General features: G+C 41.0%; 1 pseudogene; it reads right to left on the reverse strand.

The window, feature by feature from the left end:
* Positions 1-12,792: 12,792 nt before the first annotated feature.
* LOC129149243 (ferritin light chain-like) lies at positions 12,793-20,397 on the reverse strand (annotated as a pseudogene).

A 20,397-nucleotide genomic window follows, 5' to 3' on the forward strand; every position in this document is an offset into this window, starting at 1 on the left:
TTTTGATAAGCAGTTCTCGATAATCAGTTCTCAACAATTATTTGTTATTATTAAAGTTTAACATTATAAAATTAACAAAAATAATATAAAACTCATATCCTGGCTAAATAGCCACATGGCCCCCAAAAACCATATATTCCCTTCCCGTTCTCCCGCTGTTCCCTAGCTTGTCGTGCATTCTTTCCAAAAATCGGGACTTTTTTAAAACGCCGCGGGACGCGGGACAAATTGTTAAAAATCGGGACTGTCCCGCCAAAAGCGGGATGTCTGGTCACCTTATCCAAGGCACATGCCTGGGTTGTGGGCTCAAGCCCCCGTGTGGGGCTTGCAGGAGGCAGCCGATCAATGATTCTCTCTCATCATTAATGTTTCTCTCTCTCTCTCTCTCTCTCTCTCTCTCTCTGAAGTCAATAAAATATATTTTTTAAAAAGAAAAAGAAGTGGTCTATCTCAGCTTTAGATTCATATGGTGATCTCCTTGTTGTCTATAGACTCAGGTCATTTACTAAATTGGGGTCGGTTAACTCTATTATTATCTTTAAAAGCTTAAGTAATACAAAACAAAGGCCACTGCTCTTTGGCAAACCCTTTTTTCCCAACTAGCTTTAATTAAATGAAGAATGAGTTTAAGTATAATCTACTACTGACCATTATTATTCTCTTTATTCAGGAACAAAATAGTAAAAAAAAGGGAGGGCAGAGCCAAGATGGTAGAGTAGGTAGTATCAGTCAGCTTCAATATAGATGAATGAATCAATGGAGTTTGACCTTTTCATAAATATTCAATTATGCAAATTCTTCCCACCAAAAAATGATAGAATGTGGATTTTTTTTCAGTAAGCATGTGCTACTTTTATTATTTAAATGAAAAATATACCAGAAGTAGAAACAAAATAATATGACTTTCTTTTCTGACAGGATCAGTTTTTAGTGCTCCCATAAGACCATGTGTCATAATACTACTACAGAATTTTATTTCTACTTAAGTTGGTACATTTTCAGGAAACCTAGACCCCAGGAATAGACAGTGACCGATAGGCACAAGTCAACCATGTGAAAATGTTGCCACACTCATTTGCATTGTTTACTTCTCTGCTGTATCTTCAGTTCTTCCAGGACAGAGACCTATCTTATTCATCTTTGTATCTACAGCTCGTAGAACAATGATGCACTCAATAAATATCTTTCACTTGAATGTGTGATTTAAGCTCTATAATTCTGAGTTTGTCGTGGGAGGGTAAATTCCAATTCTAAATGTGTTACACAGGGTTGTGTCCTAATTTGGCATCAGAGCTCACTCATATATAACAATACAGCCGTTAAATAACTGGGGAGGACATTGCAAGGCATAGTGAATAGAGTATGCACCCTTCTCCAAGCTGATGGCATGGTTTTATTAACACAAACCAGGATTTTCCTTTAGACGCTGCTGAACCTGTTGCCTACTTACTGTCAGAACAGTTTAACGTCAACTGAGCTACCACGGAAACCATTGTATTTGACAGACATTCTCCAGTATTTAGATGAACAATACTAAATAACCCCATACAACAGGTCAACTCATTCAGCTATTGGAATGTATATTTTGCAGCTAACTTAACCCGGGTGGGTCCATCGGGATACCATTCTGCTTAAAAAAAATTGAGACGTTCACCAAAGGCCAGGCTGAACTGCTTTTATGGTCCAGGCAGCCAATTGGTAGTTTTTGGCGTGCCTGACCCTCCAGAATCCACCCCCTCCTGCTTAGCGAAGGGGATCCTAATCCCTTCTCACAGCAGGCTTGCTCAAGATTACACGAGTTTTTAGATTCTGAATAAAGCTGCCAGCTGCCTGGACAGGCAAGTAGATAAGGGGAACATTCAAGAGAAGAGAGAGTGGCCTGGGGCAGGAGGGAGCCAGGTGGAGCTCCCTGAGCAGAGGAGGGGATGAAGCACCACAGAACGAGTTAGATAAGTGAGCAAAGGCTGCTCAGCACCTGGGTTGAGATGGAAAAACCAGGGGAGACCACCAGGGTGGTGCGTGTGAGGGGATGGCAGGGGGCAAGGTCGCTGGCTGCGTGCTTCCGGGGGAGGATGGCTTCGAGAGACAGGCTTGGCTACCTAACTGGGCTCTGCCTTCTCTAGGTCTTTTTTTAAAAATATATCTTACTGATTTTTTACAGAGAGGAAGAGAGAGGGATAGAGAGTTAGAAACATCGATCAGCTGCCTCTTGCACACCCCCTACTGGGAATGTGCCCGCAACCAAGGTACATACCCTTGACCGGAATCGAACCTGGGACCCTTGAGTCCGCAGGCCGACGCTCTATTCACTGAGCCAAACCGGTTTTGGCTCTTCTCTAGGTCTTACTCTCAGGGATCAACTTGTGCTTCTAGCAGTTGGGAAATTGCAGTAAAAGATCAGAGACACCTCTGAGAGGAGAGCTAGAGCTGTGCAAACCCCCGGGCACCTCTGGGAGGAATGACTTCGGGTATGAAACCGGGTAATAGGTAACGCCAGCTTTCAAACCGTCTCAGGCCCAACTTATCTTCTGTATTTCATGGCACAGAAGCCCAGGTTCTCAACAGAAGACTCGCCTGGGTATGTGAGCCCAGTCAGTATTATCCTTGGAGGAAATAATAATTCAGCTTTGTTTATAAGGAAAAGCCTCATGGCCCATTTCTGCACAGAGTAGAGAATGTCTAGCAGAGAATGTCCAGTTCTTAGGAATTTCAAAAACAGAAGGTCAGCTCTGTCACACGTAGATCTGGGACATAAAGAACGTGGTTCTTTTTTAATGAGCACTTTGGAATATCGGCATCTCAGACACCAGGAGCTATTTCAACTATGAAATGACAGCAATTTGCTCATCAAAGCACGATGAAATAAATGTCCGCTAGCTTAGAGATCCAATAGGACTGAGGGTGAAGTAAACTAGAAAAAAATGAGTGTTTCCTTGGAAACTGTTCCTCCTCTATAGCACATCTGTCCAGGTGAGCAGATTCCAGCCCCGCTCCTTGTCTTTGAGTTGCTTGCAGCTCTCTGTAAGTGGTAGGTCCATACAAAGTGTCCCATCTAGTAGTGGTTTTAATTTACATCTCCCATGTGGATAAACTAGTCTTGTCCCATGTGCAATTCATCTCAATGTTCCTTTACTCCTTATACATTTGTGCTGATTTGACTTTTCCTTTGAACTGGTTACAACATTGGCCCGATTCCCTCATTTATGATTTAAAAAAAATTCTTTAACCCATGTTTATTTTACTTTTTAAAATATATTTTATTGATTTTTTTACAGAGAGGAAGGGAGAGGGATAGAGAGTTAGAAACATCGATGAGAGAGAAACATCGATCAGCTGCCTCCTGCACACTCCCCACTGGGTATGTGCCCGCAACCAAGGTACATGCCCTTGACCAGAATTAAACCTGGTATTCTTGAGTCTGCAGGCCGACGCTCTATCCACTGAGCCAAACCGGCTAGGTTTTTATAGCTGTATGAGAGCTATGATTTTACCTTTTTCTGAACACTATCTTTTAACAACTCTCTCTTCTGCTAGGCTCTCAAACCACTATTTCTTTACTAGGGGTTATAAGAGAAACAAGGTTTACATATTTTACAAAATGTTCTTAAAGTGATCCAGGGAATCTCCGAGGCCAATTTGTCAGGAAGAGAGCGACTCTGGCCTCGCTCCAGCTCCCCCACGAGCCCAATGCCATCTATGTTGATGTTCTGGTGCCTCCTTCCTCACCATCCAGGTTCTCATGGGCATTCTGTCTTTGGTGGGGTGGCATCAGGGCTTCTGAGCATCAACTAGGCGGAGCTCCCAGCTCCTGCCTCTTCTGGCACGTTGTGACCTGCCCTAGGTTCTTTTTGGAGAAGCTGGGCTATATTCATCTGTAAAATAAAACCCCTCCCCCCATTTTCTACTATCAAGTCAGCAAAGGAACTCAAGGTTCTGCTGATGAATTTTGACATGACTATTTTTTTTAAAATTATCTTTAGTATTAAAAATATTACAGATGTTCCCTTCCCCCCCCATTGCCTTCTCCACCCCCCTCAACATGACTATTTTTATCTAAAAAATGACTTTTTCAGGATGTAAAGGGTTGTTCAGAATTATAAAGGAAACTTTGCTTAAGTGTGGAGTATTTGTGGTGTTGTGTTGTGACTAAGTTATTAATGTGTGCAGTTCAGTCAGTGCTTGCTGGGGCCTTCTGTGAGTGGATCACCGCACAAGATCCTCAGCTGCAAGTAAAACAAAACCCTTGTCTTCAAGGACCTCACAGGAGAAAAACTCACACGCACAACTAACCACAAAATAGTGTGAGATCATGGCTGTACTTTGTAGTATGAACACAATGGGAGACTCTCATTGCTTGGTAAAGAAATTTATCTCGCATTTTAATTGAAAGGACTTGAGAGCTGTCCAATCACTTTGCAGACGAGGAAACCAAGTCCCAAAGATGTTATATGGTCACAGTTCATTCATAATGAAAGCATAGATATATTAAAGTGTGTGATCAAACTGAAATTCCATAGCAAATACATTTCACCTCTTCAGCTATAGCTGTTATTTTGTCAATACAAGGAATTAACCTGCAACATGTATTGCTGTGTTTCTAGTCTACTTGTGAATGTAAAGAAGTCATTTGTAAAAGGCTTTTGGCAGGCTAACAACTCAGGCCCGGGGTGGGTGGGGGGGCGGGGAGAGAATTTCTCAAGTTTTGCAGGGTATCCCATTATCTGAGCTGTGATCTGAGCTGTAGTCCTGGGAGGTCTCTCTGGGCCAATGGGAATGACCCAGTAGCTGGGGATTGGGATGTTAGTGGTGATAGCACCATAGCAGGGTCTGTCTCCTGGGCTGGCAAGAATTAAGTGAGTGAGCTTTTTTGGCTGGGCTTCAGGGCTGGGTTCCTATCCAGCAGGAGCTAGGGTGAAAACCAGAAGCTGGGCAGGAGGCCAATCAGATCAAAAGCAGTTCAGTTCCCAGGGGTCTCAATTCACCTCCAGGAACACTGGACAAACTGCTTCCAGATTCTGCTCACTCATGAGAAGGAAGTTTCTGACTTATTGACTGACTGAGCCATCCCTAGCTCAACACTCGGGTGAGGAGCATTGTGGTGGGGTTGGGATAGTCAGAGATTAACAGGGACAGACACTGTCTTTCATAGACTTGGGGTTTCTTATGAAAATACACCTGTTGATAGTAGAAAATACAGAAAAGGATAACGAGGAAAAGTTAGGATCAGCCATGAATTCAAAGACTTCCAGACCTTCCCCCCACCCCCTCTCTTGTATAATGGACAGTTGTGTAAGTTGATGTTGCACCCATTTGTGTAATTAATTTTGACCATAATAATGGACAGAATTTACTAGTTGAGAGGGATGTGCTAGTCATCTTGCCATTCTCATTCTACAGATGCAAAAACCGATGTCCAATTTAATTCAGTGATTTGCAAGGTTAAGCACAATAGTTTTAAACAGAGCCAAGGCTAGTCCCTCAGGTTACTCTCTGCTGCGCAGTGACACCTGAATTATTTATTTCACGTGCACATGACTTGTCTGCCTCGCCAGACTCTGTGTTCCTTGAGGGCAGAGCGACATGATGCCTTTGCCGCTTCACGTATGTCTCCAGGCTGGTAGTAATGGCATCACTGGGGAGCTGGTAGCCATGGGGAGTCCCAGGCTCCACCCCAGGCCCGGTGGGTCAGAATCTGCATTTAACAAGATGCCTAGGCAATTCATATCCGCACTAGTTTGAGTAGGACTGAGGGAATGGTCATTACATATTTATTTGTGGTGGTTATGGTGTTTATGTCCCTTCCCAAATTCGCATGTTGAAACCTAATCCCTGAAGTGACGGTGTTTGGAGGAGAGTCTTCGGAAGGTGATTAGGTCCCCAGGGCTGAGCCCTCCATCTGTGACCCAGGAAGTGGGTCCTCACCAGACACCGAGTCTGCCGGCACCTCAATCTTAGGATCGAGATCCATGGGAAATGTATTTCTGTTGTTTGTGAAACACACAGTCTCTGCTATTTTGTTATAGCAGCCAGAAGGGACTAAGACAGTGGTATTGAGTCTTTTGTTTACAGCAATGGAAACTGACTCCAAGTACCTTAAAGCAGAAACAGGAGTGATAGCAGTTGTTGGAAAACAGACTGGTGTTTTATGAAGAATTTAAAACCAAACTTTAGGGATTAAACTTCAGGAACCCTAGAAATAGGACTTGGTTAACCTTTTCTATGGGGCTGTACCATACCAGTACATGTGATGCCTACTCACAATGTGTATCCATTTCAAGTTTTAAATTAGGAGGAGAGAGAGAGAGAGAGAGAGAGAGAGAGAGAGAGAGAGAGAGAATTGGAGAGTTGAAGGGTCATGTAGTAGCATGGAGCATGGATACTGGACCCACCCCTATTGCCATAAGCCATTCCCAGAGATGGAAGATCATTGAGAGGCAGGTACCATTACAATAGTTGTCTGCTGTAATTTTCAAACTAAATTGGTCACATTTTTTGCTAATAATGGGGCATAAAAGTATGAGAAGTATTTCTAGATACCCCCTCAGCCCCCGTTTCTCTGATTTTATTTGTTGCAATTTCTCCATCAAAGAGAACATACATTCTAATGATTTCAGCAATTAACATTTTGCTGGTGACACTCAAATGTACTTCCAGCTTGAATCTCTTTTCTGGGTTCCAGCCTCATATCTCCAAATGTTCTGTCACTACTTAAAGTTCAACAGGGCCAAAACTGGGTTCATCATATGGCCCTCCCAAATTCTTCATTTCTATCAAGATGCTACTGTTTTCCATGATAACTAGCATCTGTGGCTCCTTCCTTGTTTTTCAAATGCCAAATCCTGAACTTTAAAATGTGAGTTTCTTCAATTCTCCCTTTCCTCCCTGCTGCCAGCCAGAGTTTAAATCCTCATTCACTCTCTCTTAGATCATGCCACACCCCTCCTTCTGTCCAGTCTTTTGTCTTACCAATGCCAGGTCGATTTTTCTTCGTCTCCACTTGTATCATCCCACTGCCCACTCCAGAAAATGTTTAATATTATTTCAGGACATTTTATATATAGGTCTAAGGTTGTGACCACAAGATACCAGTGGTAACTCAGAGATCCCTATTGCCAGTGATCTACTTAAGTATTATGTGAAAGAAATATTTTTCTAGAAATATTCTGAGACAGATAGCCAATTCTATTAGAGATAAATAGCATAGTGTCTACATAAAGAAGTATATGTTTAACATAACCATTAACCTATTAAAGGAAAAACGGTTTCCTCTACTCACACCACTTCTGACACCAAACCTGTGGGTTTTCCACACCAAGCAATTGCCCAATCCTCTGGGTAATAACTGGGTGTCCTATAATTCAGTTATGACATTAAGTTCCTGGAGTTAGTGCAGACCTCACAGGTTAAGGGCTCTGACCCACAAGACTGCCCCCGCCCCCTTCCGATGCTAATTGCAAGTCCAGGTTGATTCCTATGCTTCAGACTGAATGGCTCTAAGTCAAAGATTCCCACAAGCCTCACCTCAGGTTTGATAATTTTCTAGAATGGCTCACAGACTTTAGGAAACTGCTTAACTTAGATCACTGGTTCATTATAAAAGGATATAACCCAGGAATAGCCAGATGGAGGAGGTACATAAGGGCAAGGTCTGAGGGAAGCGGTGTGGAGCTTCCATGTCCTCGAGGCACCCCACCCTCTGGGCAGTTTTATGTTTTCAGCAACCTGAAAACTCTCTGAACCTCTTTCTGTGGTTAGGATTTTTTAATGGAGGTTTTCTTCTGTAGGCATGATTGATTAAATGATTGACCATTAGTGGTTAATCAGCCTTCAGCCCTTTTCCCCTCCCCAGAGGTCTGGGGGCTGAGGCTGAATGTTCCAACCCTCTCCTCACCTGGTTGGTTTCCCTGGCAACAGCCCCTATCCGGAGGCTATTCAGGAGCCCTGAGCCACCAGTCATCTCACTAGCATTCAGAAAGATACTTCACTTCTGAAAATTCCAAGTGTTTTAGAGCTTTAAGTGAGGAAACAGGGACACAGACCAAAATATATACTTATTTTTATATTACATATCACACCTGTTAATTTTAACTTTTTATTTTGAAATAATTTCAGTCTTTCAAAAAAGTTACCAAAATCATAGAGTTTCCATATGGCCTTTACTCAGCTTCCCCAAATATTGAACATGTTATAACCACAGTACAATAATCAAAACCAGGAAATTAACACTGAAACAATATTATTAACTAATCTACAAACTTCATTCTTACTTTGCCATTTGTCCCACTAAAGTATTTTTTATGATCCAGGATCTAATCTAAGATTCTGCACTGCATTTAATTGGCATAACACTTTAGTTTCCTCTAATCTGGGACAGTTCCTTGCATTTTCTTTGTTGCTCGTGACCTTGATGCTTTTGAAGAGTTCTGGCAAGTTATTTTTGTAGAATGTCTTTTGATTTGTTTAGGTTTGCCTGCTGCTTCCTCGTGTTGAAACATGCATGATGAATTATGCATTTTTGGCAAGAATACCACCAAAATGATGTAATACCCTCAGTGCATCATATCAGGAGGTACATGATATAGATTTGTCTCAGTACAGGTGATGTTAATTTTGTTGTTGTTGTTGTTAATCCTCACCCAAGGATATTTTTTCCATTGATTTTTAGGGAGAGTAGAAGAGAGAGGGAAAGACAGAGAGAAACATTGATGTGAGAGAAACACATCGATTGGTTGCCTCCTGCACAAGCCCTGACCAGGACCTGTGCTGGGAAGGAGTCTGCAACTGAGGTACATGCCCTTGACCGGAATCAAACCGGGGACCCTTTGGTCCCCAGGCCAACGCTCTATCCACTGAGCCAAACCGGCTAGGGCCAGGTGGTGTTACTTTTGATCGCTTGGTTAAGAAGGGTATTTGCAAGACTCCTGCCCGTAAATTAAGGTTACTATTTCCCCTTTATGATTAGTGTTTTATAGAAAGTATGTTGAGATAATTAGGAGAATGAGAAGGGGCTCGAAGGCTGTAGGGTGGGAGCCAGGGTGGTGATGGTGTGCTTAAGGAGGAAAGTGTTTCATGGAGGAAGACATGCTCTAGAAGGTAGAAGTTACAGAAAAGTCAAATCCACTGAGGACTGAAAAGAGACCAGCATTTTGTCAGTTGGGAGATTTGGGGGGACTTAAATAAAAACTCCTTCAGAGTAATGTTGCAGGGAGAAAACTTTGAAGAACTGAAAGTAATGGATTATGGGAATGACTAGGTAAGGAAATAGAAGCTACAAACTTGGTAATTGGCGGAGTTATGCTGGAATATCTGGACAGGCCATGGTGGTGGTAAAGAACATCTATAATAATAAAAGGGTAATATGCTAATTAGACTGTGCGTCCTTCCTGTCGAAGCTGGGGCCTGAGGGAAGCCAGCCCGGGTCACAGGTGCCTGCAGGTGGCCTGGGGAAAGCCAGCCCAGGTCCTGGGTGCCAGCCGGAGGCTGGAGGAGGGAAGCCTGGGTCCTGGGTGCCAGAGGGAAGCAGGCGCTGGCAACTGGGAGAAGGAAGGCCTATTCTTGCACGAATTTTCGTGAATTGGGCCTCTAGTCAGTTATAATTTTGTGTGTTGTCCTCATCTGGGAATCTTTTTCTGCAGAGTACTGAAGGAAGAAATTAAGAATCTATTTTTTAGACTCTAGACCAGTGATGGGCAACCTTTTGAGCTTGGTGTGTCAAACTTCGCCAAAAAACTGAGCAGAACTCGGGTAGTGTGTCACTTTGAGGAAAAAACTAACTCCAAGACTCTAGTCGCAAATGTTTCATCCTTGGCATGCAGCCGCGTGTCATCAGAAATGGCTACGCGTGTCAGTGCTGACACGCGTGTCATAGGTTCGCCATCACTGCCCTAGACAAATGCAGAATGAAGGAGTTGAGTTTTTCTTTTCAAGATATTTCCTCTGGTTCTGCAGAGAAAGGCCACGAGTTTTTGTGTGTGAATTAACTTTGATGTGAGGAGCAGCACTACACCTAGACTCTAGGCCAGTGATGGCGAACCTATGACACGCGTGTGACACGCGTAGCCATTTCTGATGACACGTGGCCGCTGAGGCGGCCGCATGCCGAGGATGAAACATTTGTTGCTCCTGAGGATGAAACATTTGCTGCTCCTGAGGATGAAACATTTGCGAAATAGTGTTTTTTCCTCAAAGTGACACACTACCCCAGTTATGCTCAGTTTTTTGGCGAAGTTTGAGACACCAAGCTCAAAAGGTTGCCCATCACTGCTCTAGGCAAATACAAAACATGGTGCTTCCCTTTTCTTTTCAAGGTTTGCTTGCTTTTTAGTCCCAGTGTCTTTTACAATCATTCTTTTGACTATCTGGAGCAGGGGTCCTCAAACTTTTTAAACAGGGGGCCAGTTCACTGTCCCTCAGACCGTTGGAGGGCCGGACTATAGTTTAAAAAAAAACTATGAACAAATTCCTATGCACACTGCACATATCTTATTTTGAAGTGAAAAAAACAAAATGGCAAAAACACCCGCATGTGGCGCGCGGGCCGTAGTTTGAGGACGCCTGATCTGGAGGGTTGACTAGCTGTGCTTATCACTTTATAACATGTAGGGCAGATGAATATGTGGATGTATGAGCTAGAGATAGAAGAGTGTGTCTAAATGCTAAGTCACTTAACATTGATTTGGTTTATAGTGAAGCCTACCATGTTATAAGAAAAATAAATAGAACTTAAAGGCAAAGAAACACTAAACACCCAGGTAATTTATGGTGAAGCATACTTAGTTTATGATTTTGGTTAATACATACTTTAACTAGAACAGTGTTCTGCACTCATTTTTATTAAATACTGTAGGTGTTTGCTGGGGCATGAGGTAATAACCCAAATACAATTAAAATGACCATAAAATTAGGGTCTCCACATAGGCTCCCAAGGATGGGTCTGTTTGAGGCTTCTAGTCATCGGCATTGGGTGGTCTGCTATTGGTGCATGATACTTAAATAGAGCTTTTTCCCCTTAGGTCTGTAAGGTGTTAAGGTGTTTTTATAAAACCCCATAAACCCTCGTTAAACACTTTTTTTTTTTTCATAAAGCAAACTTAAATCTTTATTTGACGTGTTTTCTGTGGCACTATTTTGGCATTTTTACAAGTCCTTTAAAGAATCACTCTAATAATTGCATACACCTTGGGGTGGGAGTGAGGGCTATTTATTCAGGTCTTTGTACATCAAACTGCCTGACTCACTAAGCAACAAGCACAGAATTTTGGTACATTTTAATTTAATAAGGAAAAAAGATCAAAAGAATCTCCAGGTGGAGAAAGTTAGGCTAATTTGGGTATTGCATATTAACTGATTGAAAGAAAGGTTTGACTACTGACTGAAATAACTATGATTTAAATATATAAGATTATTTACTACAGAGAGGGCTTCCCTAAACACTAAAGAAGAAATAACAGCACTTTTCCCCACCCTGAAACTCCTTATTCCCTTTCCCTGCTTTATATTTTCTCCATAGCTCTTATCGCCTTTGAACATAGTGTATAATTTATTTGTTGTATCTACTATTTTTTTTGTCTGTCTGAATGCAAGCTCTATGAGAAAGGGATTTCTGTCTTTTTGTTTGCTGTTGTATATTTAATGTCTAGGACAGTGTTGGGACATAATGGCACACAATAAATATTTGTTGATGAAGGAAGGAAGGAAGGAAGGAAGGAAGGAAGGAAGGAAGGAAGGAAGGAAGGAAGGAAGGAAGGAAGGAAGGGAGGGAGGATGAGGGAGGGAGGGAGAGAGGGAGGAAGGGAAAGGAGGGAGGGAGGAAGGCGGGAAGGAGTGATTAAATTACATTTCATTTGTGTTCCAAGATATAATATGAACTTCAGCTCTTTTAGTGTCCAGATTTCATGTGCATGCGTGTTTCTCTTACATAAAGATCTCATTTCTCTCCCCTTTCACTCCACATCTTGAATCACAAAATTTTGGCATCATTAGGAATAATATTTGTATGTTTTAGGAATGATGTGAGGTCACACCATGGTTTCTTGATGATGTCATGAAGCAGTACTCCATATAAATGCATTTGCACTCTAGAATTTCTTCCAAGTAGAAACAGGTGGGTGGTTAGGTTAACTTTTTTTTTTTACTTTAATAGAAAGAAAACACCTCAGTTCACAGCAATGTAGATATTTGCAGACTCTCTTTCTTAAAAATATGTAACTGGGAGGATGATTCTGGGAAAATGCTGAAAAAGGAAGCACCAAATATTTGTCTTCTCACCTAGACAACAATCACACTGGCAGAATCTGTCAACTGAAACTATTTTGGAATTCTGGAGTTTATTGAAGTCTTGCAGCTTCCAGAGGAAGGGTTGGCCACTAAATTACAGTTAATTTCAATAAATTTCATCTCTTAGCACAGTACAGCTCCTTCATCTCCTACTCCCCAGCCCAAGGCAGGCAGCTGTGTATGTGATCTTGGAACAGCTTGCAAGATCCAGGATGGGCATTAAGGACTCTGTCCTTCAAATATTAAACATCTGTGTCTGATTGCTGCTTCTGATCATGGAATGCAGACATAGAGTGGCTGGCCATTGTTGACCACTCCCTTCATTATTGCAAGCCTCTCTGACTCTGGCTCAAGTGACTTTCAGGGGATTTGATGAGCTGGCACTCCCATTATGCCCTCTCCACCTTCATTTTCCTCTTTTGGGAGCCAGACAATAAAGACTGGGACATTCAAAAGCAGCTGCATATCTGGGGAAAATTAGGAAGTCATTGCACATGCCTAGGGAAAGGCCCAGGCTCAAAACAGACCTGTGAAGACCTTAAGTTTATACTTCAGGCTTATCCTCAGCAAGGAAATAGTCTACAACAATGAAAACAAAACAAAAACAAAAACCAGTAAACCCTTGAAGAAGGAGAAGAATCTGATTTCAAGAGATATTAGATTCAAATATTCATTTTTCAACAAAAAAATCTCAAGACATATATAAAAACCCCCCCACAGGGAATTACTGCTCATTCAAAGGAAAGAAACAAATCAGTGGAAACTATCCTTGAAGAAGACCAGAGGGCAGTTCTACTAGACAAAGAGTTTAAGATGATGGTCATAAAGATTCTTAAAGAACTAAAAGAGGATGTGGAAAAAGTCAAGAAAACAATGTCTGGAAAAAGAAAAAAAAGGAAATACCAATTAAAAGATAGAAAACCCTCAAATAAGCCAAAAATTGGAGCGTTGAAAAGTACAAAAATTAACATGAAAAATTTATTGGGGGGATTCAAAGGTAGTTTTGAATAGGCAAAAAGGAGATTCAGCAAACTTTGAAATAGCGCAATTGAAATTAAGAAAAGAAATTGGAGAAAAATGAATAGAGCTGAAGGGACCTCTGGAACACTATCAAGTGGATCAACTTACACATTGTAGAAGTCCCAGAAGGAAAAAAGAGAAAATGAAGGAGACATTATTTGAAGAAATAATGGCTGAAAACCTCCAAAATTTGAAGAACAACAAGAAGATAAATATCCAAGAAACTCAGTGAATTCTAAATGGGATAAATCCAAAGAGATCCACACCAAGACATATTATAATCAAACTTGTAAAGTCAAAGACAACAAGAGTATCTCAAAAGCTGGAAGAGGGAAGCAATTGGTCACACATAAGGAATCTTCAATAAGATAATCAGCAGTTTGTCATCAGATGGTTTAGAGGCCAGACTTAGTGGACTAATATATTCAAAGTGCCAAAACAAAGAATCTGTCAACCAAGAATCCATTATCCAGCAAAAAATGGCCTTCAAACATGAGGGAGAAATTATGATATTCTCAGATAAACAAAATCTTAGGGAGTTCATTACTACCAGACCTGACCAGAAAGAAATCCTAAATGGAGTACTGCAGGTTGAAACAAAAGGACACTAGACAGTAACTTGAATCCATATGAAGAAATAAAAATCTCAGTAAATGTAAACATATGAGCAGTTATTAAAGTTAGCATTATGTAACAATAGTCTATAAATTTACTTTTTGTTTTCCACATGCTTTAAGAGATTAATGATTTTCACAATGTATTGGTCTAAAAGCTAATATTCTCGTACAATTTGTAACTCCACATTTTGTTTTCTACATAATTTCAAAAGACTAATGCATTTATATAGCAACTAGAGGCCCGTTGCAGGAAGATTCCTGCAATAGGGCTTCCTGTGGCAGTCTCTGCTGCCCCGCCTGCTTCCCTCCCTTCTCCACTGCCCTGCCTGCTTCCCTCCCTTCTCTGCCACCTGGCTTGCTTGCTTCTCTGCAGCTTCGATTCCTTCTGCAGTGCTTGGCTTCCTTCTACGCTGTCTTCAATCTTTGCTCTGTGCCTGGATATACAAATTAACCGCCATCTTGGGTTAATTCGCTCCTGATTGGCTGGTGGGCATGGCTTGTGGGCATAGTGGAGGTACGGTCAATTTGCATGTTTCTCTTTTATTAGATAGGATTATTAGTTTAAGTTTTTGGACACATAGTATACAAAGATATAATTTTGTAACATTGATAACTGAAAATATAGGGAGAGAGCTATAAATAATCAGAGTTTTTGTATGTTTTTGGAGTTAAGCTGGTATAAATTCAAATTAGCATGTTATAACTTGAGGATGTTAAATGTAATACCCATAGTAATCACAAAGAAAATAGCTATAAAATTATTTTAAAAGAAATTAGAAGAAAATTAAAATGCCACTACAGAGCCCAGTCGGTGTGGCTCAGAGGTTGAGCACTGACCTATGAACCAAGAGGTCACCAGTTTGATTCCCGGTCAGGGTACATACCTGGGTTGCAGGCTTGATCCCCAATAGGGGGTGTGCAGGAGGCAGCCAGTCAATGATTCTCTCTCATCATTGATGTTTCTATCTCTCTTTCCCTCTCCCTTCCTCTCTGAAATCAATAAAAATATATTAAAAAAAAAAAAATAAAAAAATAAAAATATAATAAAATGCCACTACAAAAAATCAATTAAATACAAAAGAGACCATAATGAAGGAAATAAGGCCCAAGAAAGCTATAAGGCTACCTCTCTAGCTATAAACCTATGAAACCAGACAAGTTATGTGCTCCCAAAATATAATAATGAGACAGACATAGGATAGACATTCTCATGTCAAAAAGACAGCCCAGCTGATGTGGCTCAGTGGATTGAGCATCATCCCATGCACCAAGAGGTCATTGGTTTGATTCCCGGTCAGGGCACATGCCTGGGTTGTAGGCTCGATCCCCAATAGGGAATGTGTAGGAGGCAGCACTATGTTTCTATCTCTCTCTTCCTCTCTGTCTAAAATCAATAAAAACATTTTTTTAAAGAAAGCTATAAGGCTTATAGAAAGGCAAATAGCAAAATGATAAGTATCTTCTTATCAGCAATTTCTTTAAATTTAAATGGTTTATCCAGTTAACTGCCACCATATTTTGAATTTAATTAAAAAAGGTCTGCTGCTTGCATGTATAGATGCTTATAGCATACAAATGGTTAGACTCTCCAATCAAAAGACAGAGATTATCAGCGCCACTGTTTCAGTTTCCAAAAGTCCAGACTAAGCATGTCAAACTCGCGGCCCAGCCACTATAACAGTATGTAAGAAACATTTTCATAAAAATTTCATAACTTAATTTTTACAATATCCTATTATACATAACTAGAGGCCCAATGCATGAAGATTCATGCAAGAATAGGTCTTCCTTCCCCTGGCTGCTGGCACCCGGGACCCGGGCCTTCGCCCTGGCCTGGAGCTGCCTTCCGTCTTCGTGTGCTGCCCAGAGGCCCAGAGCAGCTGGGGCGGGGCGGAACGCCATGGCAATGATGCAAGCATCCCATCCTGGCTGCCACCATCTTTGTCCCGTCAATTTGCATATTCCCTCCTTATTGGCTGTGGGCACTGCCATCTATGAAAATTGAAGCTTTTGTGTTTTTTTTCGGCCCACATAAACTTAAGCCTTGTTTATTTGGCCAGCGTTAGTCTTTGAGTTTGATATGCTTGGTCCAGACAGCCTCCGTCCAGCAGAACTGTGGGGATAAGACCCCTGTCAGACAGAGCTGCAAGGGCATGACGCCCGCCCTGCAGAACTGTGAAGATGCCATTGCCCCAGTGGGTCTGGAAGATGGGACTGCCATCACAGTGGGTCAAGGAGGCATAGCAGCGAACAAAATAGAAATATACTTGGGCCTTCTAATCTAATGGAATTTGCCTTGCTACATTTTGAATTTTCTTGGGGCCCATCAGCCCTTTCTTCCTTCCAATTTCTCTCTTTAAAATATATATATATTTATTTATTTCAGAGGGAAAGGAGAGGGAGAGAGAAATAGAAACTTTGCTCTTTGACTTCTTGCCTTCGAGCTGTGAGAGGCATTAAGAATCTGTTTCACCTCTCACCTAGCTTCTGGTTGCTTTGCTGACAATCTTTGGTGTTCATTGTGTGTTGGAGCATCACACCAATCTCTGCCTTCATCTTCACATGGTGTCCTACTGCATGTATGTGTCTGTGTCCAAACTTCCCCTTCTTATAAAGATAACAGCATATTGGATTAGGGCCTCACCCTACTCCAGTATGACCTTATCCTAACTTAATTAATTATATGTGCAATGAATCTTTTCCCAAATCACATTCTGAGGTACTGGGTTAGGACTTAAATGTATGAATTTTGGGAATTATGTGCTTCCAAAATATAATAATGGGACAGACATAGGGAAGGACACAAGTTAACCCATAACACTACTCTTCAAATTCCTTCTTCATTTCTAGCACCTGCATATCTCTCTTTTTAAATTTAACTCATCTATTTGATTTTGTTTCAGCCTATGTACTGTTTTATTCATCACAGGTATGTATTTGAAGGGAAGGGGCAAAGTCCCACATCGGCACAAAGTCCCACATCCAGTCATTGGCTGGAATTTTGTTCTTCCATGATTTAAATGGTCAGAAAAATTTTAAAAAGAATCACCAATTAAATTTTTACAAGAAAATTAAATAATGGCATAAAAGAAAGAATAAAATTTTTGTAAAAGATACTATCATTAAAGAAAAGATGTATTTGAAAAATAACTAAAGAAGCCCTAGAAATGGAAAATATAGTCATTGGAAATATAAAACATAGGATAGGTTAAATTGTATGTTAGACACAACTGAAGAAAAAATTAGTGAACTGAAAGATCTGAGGAGATAATAAGAATGTAGCGGGAGGGTTAATGAAGAAAGGTAAGGAAAAAAGTAAGAAAGAGGGTTTAAAAACATGAATATTAATTGAAAATTAATTCATTTTTAATTTAAAAATTAAAATGAGATCTAATATTTGCTTCACAAGGAGCTCCAGAAGAGGCTTTAGGGGATTTGGGGGAGGGATAGAGAGAACTGGCAATTTCTGTATATGAACAGATAATTTTTCAGAATTGAGAAACGCATTGATTTAGAAAATGCTGACTGTTTTTAATTCCTAATTAATCAAGATTTGACACAGTTGGGTCTTGCTTCTCCTCACTGCCTAGGAAATAAAACTCTGGGAAAAGATTTTGTTGGGGAAGAGGTTAAAACCACTGGCTATGAGGTAAAGAGACTTGTCTGAAGACTTTTCACATTTTTCTCCATTTCCAAATCAAATCATATTACAATAATACAAGGTATGCCCTTTTAGTTGTTGGGCGATACAGCATCAAAGTAGAATTTACCACATTTGTGTTATTGAGCAGATAAATAAACAAAATAATATTATAAATTCAATTTTTTCATCAAAGGACATTTAGAAAATGTTTAGACTGAAGCTATGGCCATACATACTTAGGGTGTATTTATAATGCTTAACTAGTGTGTGGTTCTTATTCTGAATGTAATACTTGTTTTGAAATTTAAATAATAAACAGTATGTTATACATATTTTTGCTTAAAGTCACATTTTGTCATATTTGGCTGCAAAACATATGGTGGAATCAGCATGGTGCCTATCCAATGGAAATATGAACAGGACCACACAAAACGATTCCACTGTGTCGTTTTGTTCAATGTGGCTTCAAGAAAATAAACTCTTCTCACCACAAAAACTTGCTTGTCATTTCCCACTATTTAAAATGATCACTTCTAACTTCATTTCCAGCACCTTATCCCTTTTCTAACCGTTGTCTACTCTAAAGTGACTTGAAGATTTGTTTATTTTGATTTGGAATCCCTCATTCTTCATTTTTACCACATTTCTAACTATAAAATGCATATTATTAAAACATGTTGAGCCTTTGGGATGGTTTGATGTTGGTAATGTAAGATTTTTGGCTCATTCATTTAGAGTTTTGTGGTATTTGTATTTTCAGTGCATTTGATATTTTTCTATGTGTTTTAACTTTTAGAGATTTTCTTTTAGTACATAATTGAGGACCGACTTCTCAATTTTCCAGGACATTCAACTTAACCTTAATTCAGCTTTCTTTTTTTAGCCTGTTTATCAGGCAGTGCATTTGTGAGCATTTTAAATCTAGGAATCTTAGCTTTTCTTTATGGTAACTCAAGGTGCAGAACTCAGCTTCAATTATTTCCAGATCTTTTAAATAGGTGAGAGACAGAGTAAAAGTTTCCTCACAAAAATAATCAGAATCTATTCCCAATCCTTCACAGCCTACACTTTCTAAACTTTAGAAATTACCCTTTAGGATCTGAAGGGTAATTCCCTAAGCAGGACCCAAAATAAGAATTTGGTACAGAACATTGTTGAGGGGAAACTTTAAATGTTTATCATTGTTTGTTTTAATGCAGTCTTATATAAGTTTTTCATTTGTTTGTTTCTCAACGTCAGCACTATTGAAAATTTGGATCAGATAATACTTTGTTGTGGAGTTTTGTTGTATGTAGGGTGTATAATACTATTCCTGGCTCCTATCCATTAGCTGCCAGTAGCACCCTCCCCAATCATGATTGTCAAAAACATCTCCAGCACTGCCAGATGGTCCCTGTGCAGCAAAATCATGCCCGATTTAGGGTATTACGTTGCTAACTCATTCTGCTCAAGGTCAAATCTCGCCTTGCCCCTTATCTGCCATGGTTTTATTTTGTACTTAAGCTTCACCTGTCAATTGTACTTTATTCTGCACATGAATTATTTATTTTGGTTTCTAAACACATACTTTTTTGTCTTTACATTTTTCATCTTGTTTTATAGGAAATTCACCCATTTCATCAAAGTCATTTGATGTTCATTTTGTTTGTTTGTTTGTTTTGTTAATCCTCACCTGAGGATATTTTTTCATTGATCTTTTAGAGAGAGGGAAAGATGGAGAGAAACTTTGATGTGAGAGAAACACATTGATTGGCTGCTTCCTGCACACCCCCGACCAGGGCCCGGGCCAGGGAGGATCCTGTAACTGAGGTACATGCCCTTGACCACAATTGAACCTGGGACCCTTTGGGCCGCAGGCCAACGCTCTATCCACTGAGCCAAACTGGCTAGGGCTGATGTTCTTTTTTTTTTTTTTTTTTTGCTGCATAAAGCTTTATTGTTTCATTTGGTTTAATGCATGGAAGAGGGCTTCAGGGTGGTTAAAAGAATGGCTAGTAGTTTCAGGAAGAGGCTCAGGTAAAAGCCAGACACCAGGGGAATGCAGAGGGGCCCCTCAAAGGCCTCTGGGCTCCAAAGCTCCTAGTCCTGCTTGAGGGTGAGCCTTTATTAAAAAAAAAAATTATATATATATATGTATGATTTCAGAGAGGAAGGGAGAGGGAGAGAGAGATAGAAACATCAATGATGAGAGAGAATCATAGATTGGCTGCCTCCTGCACATCCCCTACTAGGAATCGAGCCTGCAACCCAGGCATGTGCTCCTGACTAGAATTGAACCCAGGACCCTTCAGTCCACAGGCCGACACTCTATCCACTGAGCAAAACTAGCCAGGGCGAGGGTTAGTCTTTCAAAGAGATACTCGCCCAGCCCAGCCTGGGGCCGGCCAGCCTGTGAATGTCAGTCAGGTGTGGCCCACCTTCTTGACGAGTTTCACCTCCTCACCCCGGAAGTGGTTCTCCAGGAGGTCACAGAGATGAGGGTCTGCACGGGTAGAACCCAGGGCCTGCAGCTCCAAGAGGGCCTGGTCCAGGTTCCTCTCCAAGGCCAGGGCGGCTTCCATGGGGTCCTGAGATTTGCCCACTCGTCTTGGGGCTTCAGCACGTCCCGGAAGAGAATGCGGCCACCGCGCTTGTTGTGCAACTTGAAGAGACGCTCGGAGCCCTCGGGCTTCTCCGCCAACTCAGGGAAGAAGTGGCTCATGCCCTCCAGAGCCACATCGTCCTGGTCGAAATAGAAGCCCAGAGAAAGGTGGGTGTGGGAGGCCCGCAATGCAGGCTGGCCAGGCGGTTGACCGCCGCCTCCACCTCGGTGGAATAATTCTGAGGAATTTGGGAGCTCAT

Source organism: Eptesicus fuscus, chromosome 6 (assembly GCF_027574615.1).
Source record: "Eptesicus fuscus isolate TK198812 chromosome 6, DD_ASM_mEF_20220401, whole genome shotgun sequence".
Taxonomy (NCBI): Eukaryota; Metazoa; Chordata; class Mammalia; order Chiroptera; family Vespertilionidae; genus Eptesicus; species Eptesicus fuscus.